The sequence below is a fragment of the Dermacentor silvarum genome, chromosome 5, assembly GCF_013339745.2.
Source record: "Dermacentor silvarum isolate Dsil-2018 chromosome 5, BIME_Dsil_1.4, whole genome shotgun sequence".
NCBI lineage: Eukaryota > Metazoa > Arthropoda > Arachnida > Ixodida > Ixodidae > Dermacentor > Dermacentor silvarum.
In genome coordinates, this window is record NC_051158.1 from 53,324,020 (window position 1) to 53,335,458 (window position 11,439).

Sequence of the window (11,439 nt, forward strand, 5' to 3'; positions counted from 1 at the left end):
TTTCTTTAGTGGCAGGTTGAGAACGCATAGTAGAGCGTTTCTCAGTGGGAAAATGTACTGGATGTCCCAAATAAATGTCGCCAAGGATCAGAAGATTACCGAGGGTGTTCTGCAATAATTAATAGGCGTGGCTGTTATTGATACGCGTGGCTCACGCTACAGTCATTAGTATTTTTCATCTAGAAAGTATATATACATAAATAGGTTTAATTTGTTGACTTTTATGCAGCTTAGCTATTCGATAAGGTGTCAGTGGGAAATCTGTGGAGAATATTGATAAACGAGCGATAAGAGTTTCGGAAGGAACCTGGGTCTCGCGCAGTCTTTAATACGGATCCGTTTACGCGGACTGTCAAGTCATGGTTTCTTCGTGATGGTACGTAATGTATATGATTGCGATATCGGGAGATACCTTGGGATAAGAAAGAGAAAATATGCAGAAACCATCGATTAGGATTGACAATGTAGGGGAATAGCCGGACGCCTAAAGAGAGATACTCATCTTATCAAAGGAATGGCGTGCTTAACAGACCGTGTTTGTTTCACTGAGAATATTTCGGTAGCGTCGGTTATTTCATTGCGTAATTTCGTAGCGAACAGAGCCGTTAATCAGAGAGACAAAGAGAGAGAATTTAATACAAGGAAGGTGCAGAGGACGGCTTGAGTGAAGTGCCTCTAGCCGGCTACTCCACGCTGGTGGAGAGATTTGGGGCAACGACCGAGAGAGGCTGTGAATAGGTGGATAGCAAAATCTCGGTTGTCGCAAGGGATTGTGGGGTATGGCGCATTCTGCTACAACTTCCGGTTCGAGACCACGACGCCGTCTATGCCGCCGTCACTTCATGCACATGCTTCACGCGCTTGGTCTTTTATATACTGCGGAACTTTGGCGAAAAACCACCATGCAAGCACCGCTGGGCAGTTCCAAATGGCAGATGTGAGCTATCGCTCCTTCGTACTTATGTTGGCGCCCTTAGACTCGTGTATTTTTAGGTGGCAGGCATTTCAAGCCCTAACGTGTTTGTGTCGCGTCTAATAGTCATATAACGTTTATTAGGCGCAAACGTTGGTCGAGCGCAAATAAACGTTCGTTAACGTAAGAAGCAGTTTTTAATAGATGGTAAGTCAACCAAATAAGTGGCTGGTTTGTTTGCTGTTGCGCGAGCCCGTGCAACAAAATATATTCGCCGTCGTTGTAACGTTTCTCATAACAAACGGTGTAGTCGATCGCTTCGTCCGCTGTTTTGTCTGCAGCGGTGCCCATCGCGCGCCATGTCGTCGGCTGCTGTGCCTTCGCAGTCTCCGGTTTTTTCTCAAGAGACGCATGTCGTGAATAACTGCAGAGAGAAAGCACTGATTTAAGTATCTGAATAGTGCCCGAATTATTTTGACGTTACCTCGCCTTCCTCTTTCGTGCAGCTTCAGTTGCCTTTACGTTGTACCGGAATAAAGACGGCACATAATCAATGTGCTGAGGATCCTTGCTGGGTGCACGTGTGTGTATTCAACTGATTGTTAAAAAGGAGGTATTTGTACTAGAACGTTAGTAGACGAAGGTATTTGCCAAAACACTTGCCTGTGACGAAATGATCTTCACATATTCGGGCTCCTACGTTCGGTACCCACAGCTCGCCGTTCACGGTTGATCGTTAGACGGCAACTGCCCATTTACGTTTGTGCGCTTCATTCCATGGAAAACGAAACATTTTTTTCTCCTTTCACGGAAGAGTTCGCGCCCCCTAATGCCGAGCAGCCAACCATAATCACGTTGCTGAAGCGTGTTTTGCTTCGCGAACAGCGGGAAATCGCACTGCAGAAACTCCTGACAAGGGTGAACGAAGCAACGGAAGCGCTAACCCTCGAACCGGAAGTCGCTAGCTGACGACATCGTCAGTTTTGCTATCCACCTATAGGAAGGAAGGAGGGTGGGTGGTATGATCAAATGATGATGATGAGAGTTGCACAACACACCATTTCTGCGCAACCGCGCACAGTTCACACTTCACAGAGTACGCATCTTCAAGGACAGAGGTCCAGGTCACTGCAGTGCATCCAGTAGACTGTCTGTAGCCTGCATAATTTTTGCGGCTGTGAGTCCTACTGGCGTACTTAAACCAGACAGCAATGGCAAGGCGTCGATTATTTGGTGCAGTATGCCGTACCCAGCACATCTTTAACACCGTTAACCAGCACGTATATGTAGCGTTCACATAGCTGGACTGCACGTCTGTCTGAAAGAGATGTAGTTGGCCGTTCGGCAACGAATGCGCCCTGCAACTCATGAGCGCGAGCCCGCTGCGTCAGCGCCTTTGTGTCGGCGATGAAAGCCCTACCTATGACCACCAGCCACGGAAACGGGGGACAGAGCCAAAGAGAGCTATTCGATAAAAAAAAATCGTGACATCAAGGAAAAACTTATTGCGTTAGAAAAGAATACCTTTTTCTTAACTCAATCTTACATATTTAACACCATTGCGACCAAAAACTATTATTTTATAGTCAGCGCATGCGCTCCGTCTCGATCTCCACCGCTGTCAACACTCATTACGCTGCTATTCACCAACCAAATATTTCAATTTCGTACTCTTGTGCTGTTGGCGGAACTGTGTCCTTCACGGTGCGAGTAATACCCGTGTATGCCAAGGAGTGAACGAGGCAATTTAAGAGGCATATCGGCCAGGTCGTCCTGTACCTTTCGTGTTTAATCTTATCAGCAGTAGCACATGCTCGCACACACAGAGAAGGGGACGAGTTATAGGTGTTGACGATAACGTACTTAGGCTGGAAGTCGTGTCCAGTTCAAGCTGATACTTATAACCGATATTCCCTTTCAGTGGCATCAGAGATCACCGCTCGTGCTGCCCGATCGGGTAGGTTACGTCCCTATTGCAATAAAATGTCTTAATCTTTATAACGTCCAACCAAATTTCCTGATATATTCAAATATCCTAATCGCCTAACCGAACAACGCGATTGTGCACTGGGCTGGACTCTAAGTTTTTATACTTAAAATGTTTGCTTGTTCGCGCGTGCGGTGTATTGCCGTAGAACTGAGGCATCTTTTATTCATGCAAGTGGCAGCTTTAAGGTAAATATTTTCCTGAGCGTGGACAAATGAACGAAGGCAGCATCACAACTTTCTTTTCTTAAGAGGAAGCTTTAGCTCGGGCGCAACTCTGATGCCGCCTGTAGTCGGGTACAACTTAAGAAGACAGAAGAGGCCCCGCCCAGATGACCGAAGCAGAGCAGCCGATTTCCTCCGCGACTAAAGAAGTAGTCCCGCTGACGCGACTCGCCCCGGCTTGAAGCGCGGGCTGCATGCTCTCCGTCGGCGGGGACACCGGCCGTCCGGCTCATGACGCAAGTCTTTAGAGCGCTCCCATTGGTGGAAGCTCGTATGCATCCGCCTTTGAGTGGGCAAATGCCGCTGGCTTCTAAAGTTGTACCCGACTATAGTTAAATACACGCAAAAGAGAGATGCTTTTCTGAGATAACCTCTGGGCCTATTTGAATAAAATGCGTTGCATTTGGAAGAGAAAGTGAAGTAATGTGACCGTAGGAAGATATTCTTTGTTGAGAACCTTAATTTGTTTACAAAAAATGCCGGAAATTAGTAAGTACGAAACAAAAGGAACCACGAAGTTTACAAATCCGCAAGTCTGCACCTGAAAGAGATATCGCAGTTCCGTAAACTTCAGTCATGAAAACTTCCAAAGCGGACAAATTTGCTTTATTCATTTATATCTGACGTGAATGAATTTGTTACCGTTTACTATGGTTTTGAAGATGTCCTACTCACGTATTTGTGGTGTACTTAAAAGCCACGCAAAATAAATCAATTTCATCTGCCTTAGATGTAATATCGATGTGATCTAGAATTGTGATATCGTTTTTCAAGGCTCACTTACAGAGTAGTTTGAAGGTTGATAGTTGCATTTTCTGAAAATTTGCGATTTCCAGCAATTTTTATTAAAATATCAACGACGAAAATCAAGAGTTCACTTCCAACAGTTACTACATTTTATCGTATTTCTTTGTATGCAACAAATATCACTGTTGGTACAGTGGTTACCGCAGAAAATGATTTCTTCTTTTGATGTATTTAGATAGGAGCCCCCGAGTTAAAGCGTCCTCTTAAATTAGTGGGAGGGCGGAGTGAATCCGGCATTCTTAACATGCCCCTGACTGTAGACACTTATAGAAATTGAATGTAGAGAGTGTATTTTATGAGCTGAAAGCAGCCGCTCGACTTGAATACGGGCGCCTGTTACGACAAATAGCCGTTTCCCTTGTCCCTTTACAGAAAGTCTTGTCCGAGGGAGCGCATGTGTTGATACACAATGCCTCGCACCTGATTTGCACTGACTGAGCAAGTGCTCGCAAAATTGCGTATCAGCTGACCAGGAAGAGTGAAGTGCTGGATGATTTATAGCGTAGCTAGTGAGCCTTCAGTTACTTTTATGCCGAATTGTTATTGTATATTACGCAGTTATTATGGGTATGTCACATCGACGAGCATACGCCAAGGGATAGCAACTTGCGCGTAAAAAGCTTTTTTTTTTTGCGATCAACAAATACGGGTTGCTGGTCAGCGCGCGATCCTGTCTTTATTTGTTTGTCTCCCGTTAGTGTTTGTCGGTTGCAGCATTACAAATAATGCACGAATACCAAGCGGCCCAATTTGCCCTTCTCCTAAACAACAGGACGCTCAACCACAGTATACAAACAGCTGACGTCAACGCAACATCGATAACACCGCACGTATTTAGCAAAGCTTCAAGTGCAGGCGTAAGCCTGACCATGAGCGTCTCCTTTGGGACACGGGACACCACAGGCCTGCAAGACGAAAGAGCCCAACACTTGGACCTTCGTGTCCCCTGTTTACAAGACTGAATCATAACCACACGAACAATGCACTTGAGAAAGAGGCACTCCTCTCTTCCTCCTCTTGGTTCGCGCGTTCGGCCGGAGTCTTTCTTTTCTTTCTTTCTTTCTTTCTTTCTTTCTTTCTTTCTTTCTTTCTTTCTTTCTTTCTTTCTTTCTTTCTTTCTTTATTGCACATATGCTTTTCATTTTACAAGATACGCACAATCTGTATGGTCCCATAGCCAATGGCTAGTACGGGGCCCATCTAGAAATATACATATAAGAAACTGTCATACAATTTGGTATAGGTGTAGTCACTTTGATTAACAAAAATACAATAAAATACAACACTTCGCAAAATACACAAAAATAACTGAGTAATAGAAGTACTTAGATTTGCTAATAAGAACATGTTGTGTAGGTATTAGTATTAATCTATTCGACAGGTTAACAACGAGAACAGGAAAATTACGTGAGTAAGTAATAAACATAGAAAACCTTGATAAATAATAGTTATACATGGTCTAACAAAAATAGAACATAAATATCTATCAGTTTAGGAAGCAGAGAGAATTACTTCAAAGTAGTAATTTTTCATTGCTCTCAGCAAGTTCTGCGAGTTCTTTATATAGTGCGGAATACCATTCCAGACTTTCGCACCAGCGTACTGTAGCAGTCGTTTGCCATAGGCGTTTTTTATTGGCGGGATATTTAGGTTACCAAAAGTTTGGTTCCTGGTGTAGCGTAGTGGGGTGCAGAGTAACGAAATGGGGAATGGCTCGTTGTGTCTTATAACATTGTTAATACATGTGGCTAATCTTAATTCCCGTACAAAATCAAAAGGCAAGATTTTTAGCATAGAGAACAGTGGTTTGCTTGGTTCATAGTATCGCGAGAAAGTTATCGTACGTATAGCTCGTTTTTGCAAACGTCTTACTTGTTCAAGGTAGGAATTATATGTCAAACCCCAGGATTCTACACAGTACAAAAGGTGGCAGTTCACTAGAGTCAAGTACAAAATGCGGAGTACTGAAGCGTCAAAATATGCACGGTCTTGCACGAGGGCATAACAGCTTGAAGCTAATTTAGAACAGACAGCATCTATCTGAAGCTGCCAATTTAAGCAGCTATCTAGAAGGACACCAAGGTAAGAGAAAGAGCCAGTACGTTCGATAGGGCAATTATTATTACGTAATAGCATATCATTATGTGGAGTAGTTTTAGTTCGGGAGTGGAATACCATATATTTTGTTTTATTGGGATTTATGGTAAGCTTGTTAGCAGCAAACCAATCAGCAAGTTTGACTAGTTCTGTATTCATTTTTTCTTCTATATCAGAAATATTATCACCGGTAATAATTAGGATGGTGTCGTCAGCATACATGAGCACTTCGGCGGTGGTTAGTACTTGGGGTAAGTCGTTTATGTATAGCAGGTACAGCAACGGACCTAATACAGAACCTTGTGGCACACCTGTTTGTATGGATTGAAGGGAAGAAGTAATGTTATTAATAGTTACCGTTTGTTGACGACCTTTAAGGCAACTCTGAAAGAAATCCCATATAATGTCGCGGAAGCCATATTTACGTAATTTGTAAAGTAGGATTTCGTGGTCGACGGTATCGAATGCTTTTTTGAGGTCAAGAAAAACCACCACGGCGAATTTGTTATTGTGAAGGGCGGTATTTAATGGTCTGACTCAGTGTAAGTACTGCTGTGTTTGTAGAACGCATAGGTCGGAACCCATGTTGATGTGGACATAACACATGGTATTTGTCCAAAAATGAGTGCATGTGTTTTGCTATTATTTTTTCAAAAATATTATTAAGAACACTTAGTACAGATATCGGGCGGTAGCAAGAAGGGTCAGACCTGTCCCCCTGTTTATAGACAGGGGTAACCTTGGCTATTTTGAATGTCGATGGATATATTCCAGTACTTAATGAGTGATTAAATAGATCGCATAAAATGTCTCCTATTATATCAATGTTCTGTTTTATAACGCGCGCTGGAATCTCGTCCAGACCTGGTGCTTTAGTAACTACAAGCTTACTTACAATAGACATAATTTCACACAGCTGTATATTATTTATAACATATTATTTATTTGTCGTGGAAATAGGCTCATACGATGCTTTGCTGGGACGAGGCAACGTTTTGGCCAAAGAAGGACCAACATTGGTAAAGTAAGTGTTAAAGTCATTGACAGTATCCTCAGTAACGTTATCAGGTACAATTGTTTTATCGCGAGTGTGTCCTGTTGCTTCGTTGATTATTTGCCAAGTTTACCGTGAGTTACCGGCAGCTTGTTCAATAAGGTTGGAGTAGTATTCTTTTTTACATTTACGTGACATAGCTACAGATTTATTACGGGCAGTTTTGTACTCACTTAGAAGATGGGCATTATGCTTATCGCGTTTCCATTTATGATACCAATAGCCCTTAGCCTTAAGCGCATCTAATAAATTATTGGTCATCCAGGGATAGATTGGTATCTCATATGTTCGTCTGCTGACGATAGTCCTGGATTTTTTTACGGATTCTGTAATAACATTAAGTTAGTAAATTCTTGGTCTACGTCGTCGTGATAAACCTCGTGCCAACTAATTGAAAGTAAAAAATTACGGACTTTTGAGTAATCAATTCTGTAAGATGTTCTGTGGCCAGCAAGGTTTACCATAGGCGCTCGTTCTATAGTGGCAAATGTTGGTATGTGATCGGTGACAGGCTCGTTAAAAACGCCTGCTGTTATGTGAGTAGGAATATTGGTGAGGACATGGTCTAAAATGGTCTCTGATATGCTGGTCACCCGCGTAGGCATAGTGATTAGATTGCGAAAATTATACGATTGTATTAGATAAGTATATTCTTTGTGGCTAGCGCTCAAGGCATCTATATTTATATCCCCAAGAATTATAACCTGAGTACGCCCACTCCTTGACAGGGCTGAAAGAATGTCCTCAAGTTTGTCAAGAAAACAGCTGGTGGCTGTGTTTGGTGGCCGATAAATCACACCAACGACTACTGAGAATTCGATCTGTAGAAAAAGTGATTCAATATACGTTAGGCTGCATGTGAATTCAGGTAGTATAGATAAGGGGAGTTCGTTCTTAACGAAAAAGGCAACGCCACCACCGCGAGAATTAGATTCACGTGGCTGAGATATCATTTTGTATCCTGATATGGTAACTGACTCTTCCTTTCTCAGCCATGTTTCAGTGGCTGCTATAACGTCATAATGTTTATCCTGCTGCGATATATACGAGAGAAGAAGGTCAAGATTTTTTTCTTATACTGCGGGTGTTGCAGTGCAAAAGCGTAAAATGTTTTTCTCGGGTTAGATTTATAAACTTCAGCCATGGTAAGCTTAGTTTACTTTATTAAGGTCCTCGACAGATGACACGTGTAGTACTCTAGAGTTTTCACTTTTACGCATTAGTATCTTTCCATCGGCTACCCATGCAAACTTCCAGTTCTTCTCTCGTTTTGCCTGTATGGCTTTTCTCGGCAAAACCTTGTTCTCAGGACACAAATGTTCATTGACGTATACGGGCGTGTTATCTTCAAAACCAAGCATTGAACTATTCGACTGTAGGATGTGCGTGCGTGCGTGCGTGTGTGTGTGTTTGCGAGCGTGTGTGTGTGTGCGTGTGTGTGTGTGTGTGCGTGCGTGCGTGCGTGCGTGCGTGCGTGCTGCGACAACAACGATAAAAAGTCAGTGGGGTCGCACGCGTCGCAATGCGATTTGCGGAGAACGACTACCGGAGTTGCTTGCTGCTAGGGTTTGTGGGACACGCCGCAATAAGTGTGAAATGTGACGGCAATGCCTATGTGTTAGGATAATGTAGACGTTTGTTTAATACGGGTCTCAGAATTTACAACCGATTTCCGGCATGTCAAGGGCACAGAAGGCATTCCTGCCAGTTTCACTGAGTCGCGTGGAGGCTGTTAGCAATGTAATCTCTGCATTACCTCACTTGGACGCAGAACTTGTAACTCGCCAGCACCGCGACATGGATATCGACCTCCTCCATTTCTATGTAAGGATGACCTTGCGATTTAAAGGTCTAAGTGGTTCAGAAAGGTAATTGTGCATGGTTTGAACTTCGTTAACAGGCCAAATTAGACAACATGAATACTTGGCAGGTTCGCCTTCCTGCTTGAAGTGCATCAACAACTGTTCATGGAGCCGTATGAGCGCGCTCACTCGTAACTTATATGAAGCGGTGATCAACTAACACGTGAAATAATTGAGGCTGAAAAGATTTTACGACTTGGCTCTGTGTGTATCAGCACACCATCTGTACACCTGTCAGACAAAGAGTTAACTTTCTTCTTAAGGGATGCGAATTGCGCATGTGCAATGTGGTGACTGACGGCTATAAACATGGGTTGGTGAAAATAAAGCTTTTTGTTAAAAGTTGCCGCTTGTCTGTCGTCTTGACTCTTCTGTCGTTGCCTACATCTGCACTGCAATTCGCCGATAAATTTGTACGTGCATAGAAACTACTAGCTTGAAAGACTATATAGGGAAATGGGGTAAATGGAGGAAAAAGGGAGAAATAAAAAAATGGTCCATCCATGCCTCGTGTATGAAGTCCCAGGCGGAGTGTACTGGTCTGGGCTGGTTGGTACATCATTAGGACGGGAACAAACAGCGCTAGGATGGGACGAAGTGAGTACGACAGAGAAGGAGTGAAGTGTGGTGTTGACTGTAGTCTCGAAGTAGGCTGTAGACGTGGACTGTAGTGTCAGCTGTAGCGAAGGACTGTAGTCTCACGTGGGCTGTTGTTATTTGGTATTGTCCTTTTTTTAAAGTCCTAATGGGCAGCTTCAGATATGCCTTCACAATGTCTTTGTAGCCTGCCAAACTCGCACAATATATGTTTTGTCATCAGTCAAGTGCCTGAGTGGGATGTCGAGCAGGTAACTGGTGTTGCAGCACTTGCATCTTAGTTCGGCGAGTCCTCAGCTTTGTTGACTTCCATGATATAGTTCTGTGGTTCTTCACTATAGCAGTACAAGATGTTATGGCGTAAGCTTTTCTTGAAAAGATGCCACTTGGCAAGCCCGTACTTTATCAGAGCTGGTGCACGCCTTAGCAGAAAAAAAAGAACAGTAAAAGGCGGTTTTATGTCAAAATACGGCCAAAATACAGCTTGTATCTCTACAACTGACACATGTCCCATTTTTTTAAAATTTAGTATTCCTCACTGATTTTGATGGTCGATTGGTTGCCATAGATGAACAAAACAGATGAACAATTGAAATCTGGCGTGCAGCACCAGTCGTGTCAATGCATCATCAAGTGGCACAAGCGTACTACTCCCTTGAGTGAATTATGGTGCTCTCCTGGGCGCATGTTGAGGCACCAGCCAGTCTGCCCCACGTACATTTGACCGAATATGTACATGATCAAAGGAATAGACTATGCTACCCCTGACGAACACAAGAAAAATTTGGTTGCATCTTTAACTCAGCAAGCCTCCCTTGCATGGGTGCCTTTCTCAATTCGCATGTGGACTGCTATGCACACACATTTCCAGTGAAAAATAAAGTAGGCAGGATATGCACGACAGTCCACGAGTGAATTGAGAAAGGGAAGCAGGCAAGGGAGGTTTGCTTGGTTAAAGATCCCACCAAATTTGTCTAGTGTGTATGAGAGGCAGTGTGATGTATTCTTTTCTCGCCTGGTCAAATGTACACAGAGCACACTGGCCGGTAACTAAATCTGCCAAATAAATTCCCATATTTCACTCAAAAGACCAGCATGCTGGTCCACTTTGGCCGTGTATTGCCGCGATAGGATTTCAGGCTGGATTAAGATCATCTGTTTTCACCCACGGTGAAAAATTGACAAGAGAGATCAGTGAGACATACCACATTAATAAGACATGCGAGCCAGACCCCATGATCAATTCATGAAAAATAGGCGTCCTTTCTAGATGACAAGTGATTGAAGTTAGTCTGCGCATATTTACTTTTCTTTTTACACAAATGCCGTTTATCGTGATTTTATGCCTTTTTATTACAACTTACGCCTTCCCTCTGAAAGAAATTCTTCACAATATAAGCACACATCCAGTGTTGTTATCTTTAATCCTTCCATCAAACTAAATGGTCAGTTAGCAGCAGTCATGTTGTATGGTACCCTTTTCCTCCCCGTGTAAATTCTATCCTGAAAAGTGACATGAACTGACCAGCAAACTCATAAGTACACTACAAATTTCACCTAGCAAACACGGCTGGTTCTCAGAAAATGCACAAATACGGTGATAGGTATCTCTTCGCATACTGTAGCAATAGTAGGTGCAAGTTAGCTCCTACACTGCTAGAAATACTTCAGCTGTCAGGCGTCTACAGTGCTTAAGACACCACAGAAGTGTAAGTGCATAACAAAAACAAGCGGCGCGTCAACCATAAATTTGACTTGAGTAGTGACAACATAGGCTGTTTCGTGTAGCTAAAACACTAGCTAATATGTAGAAAGTATATGCACAATTATACATAGCTATAGATATTTGCCTACCTAACTTAAAACTATAAGAGTTGCAGTCGATATGATGCTTGTTC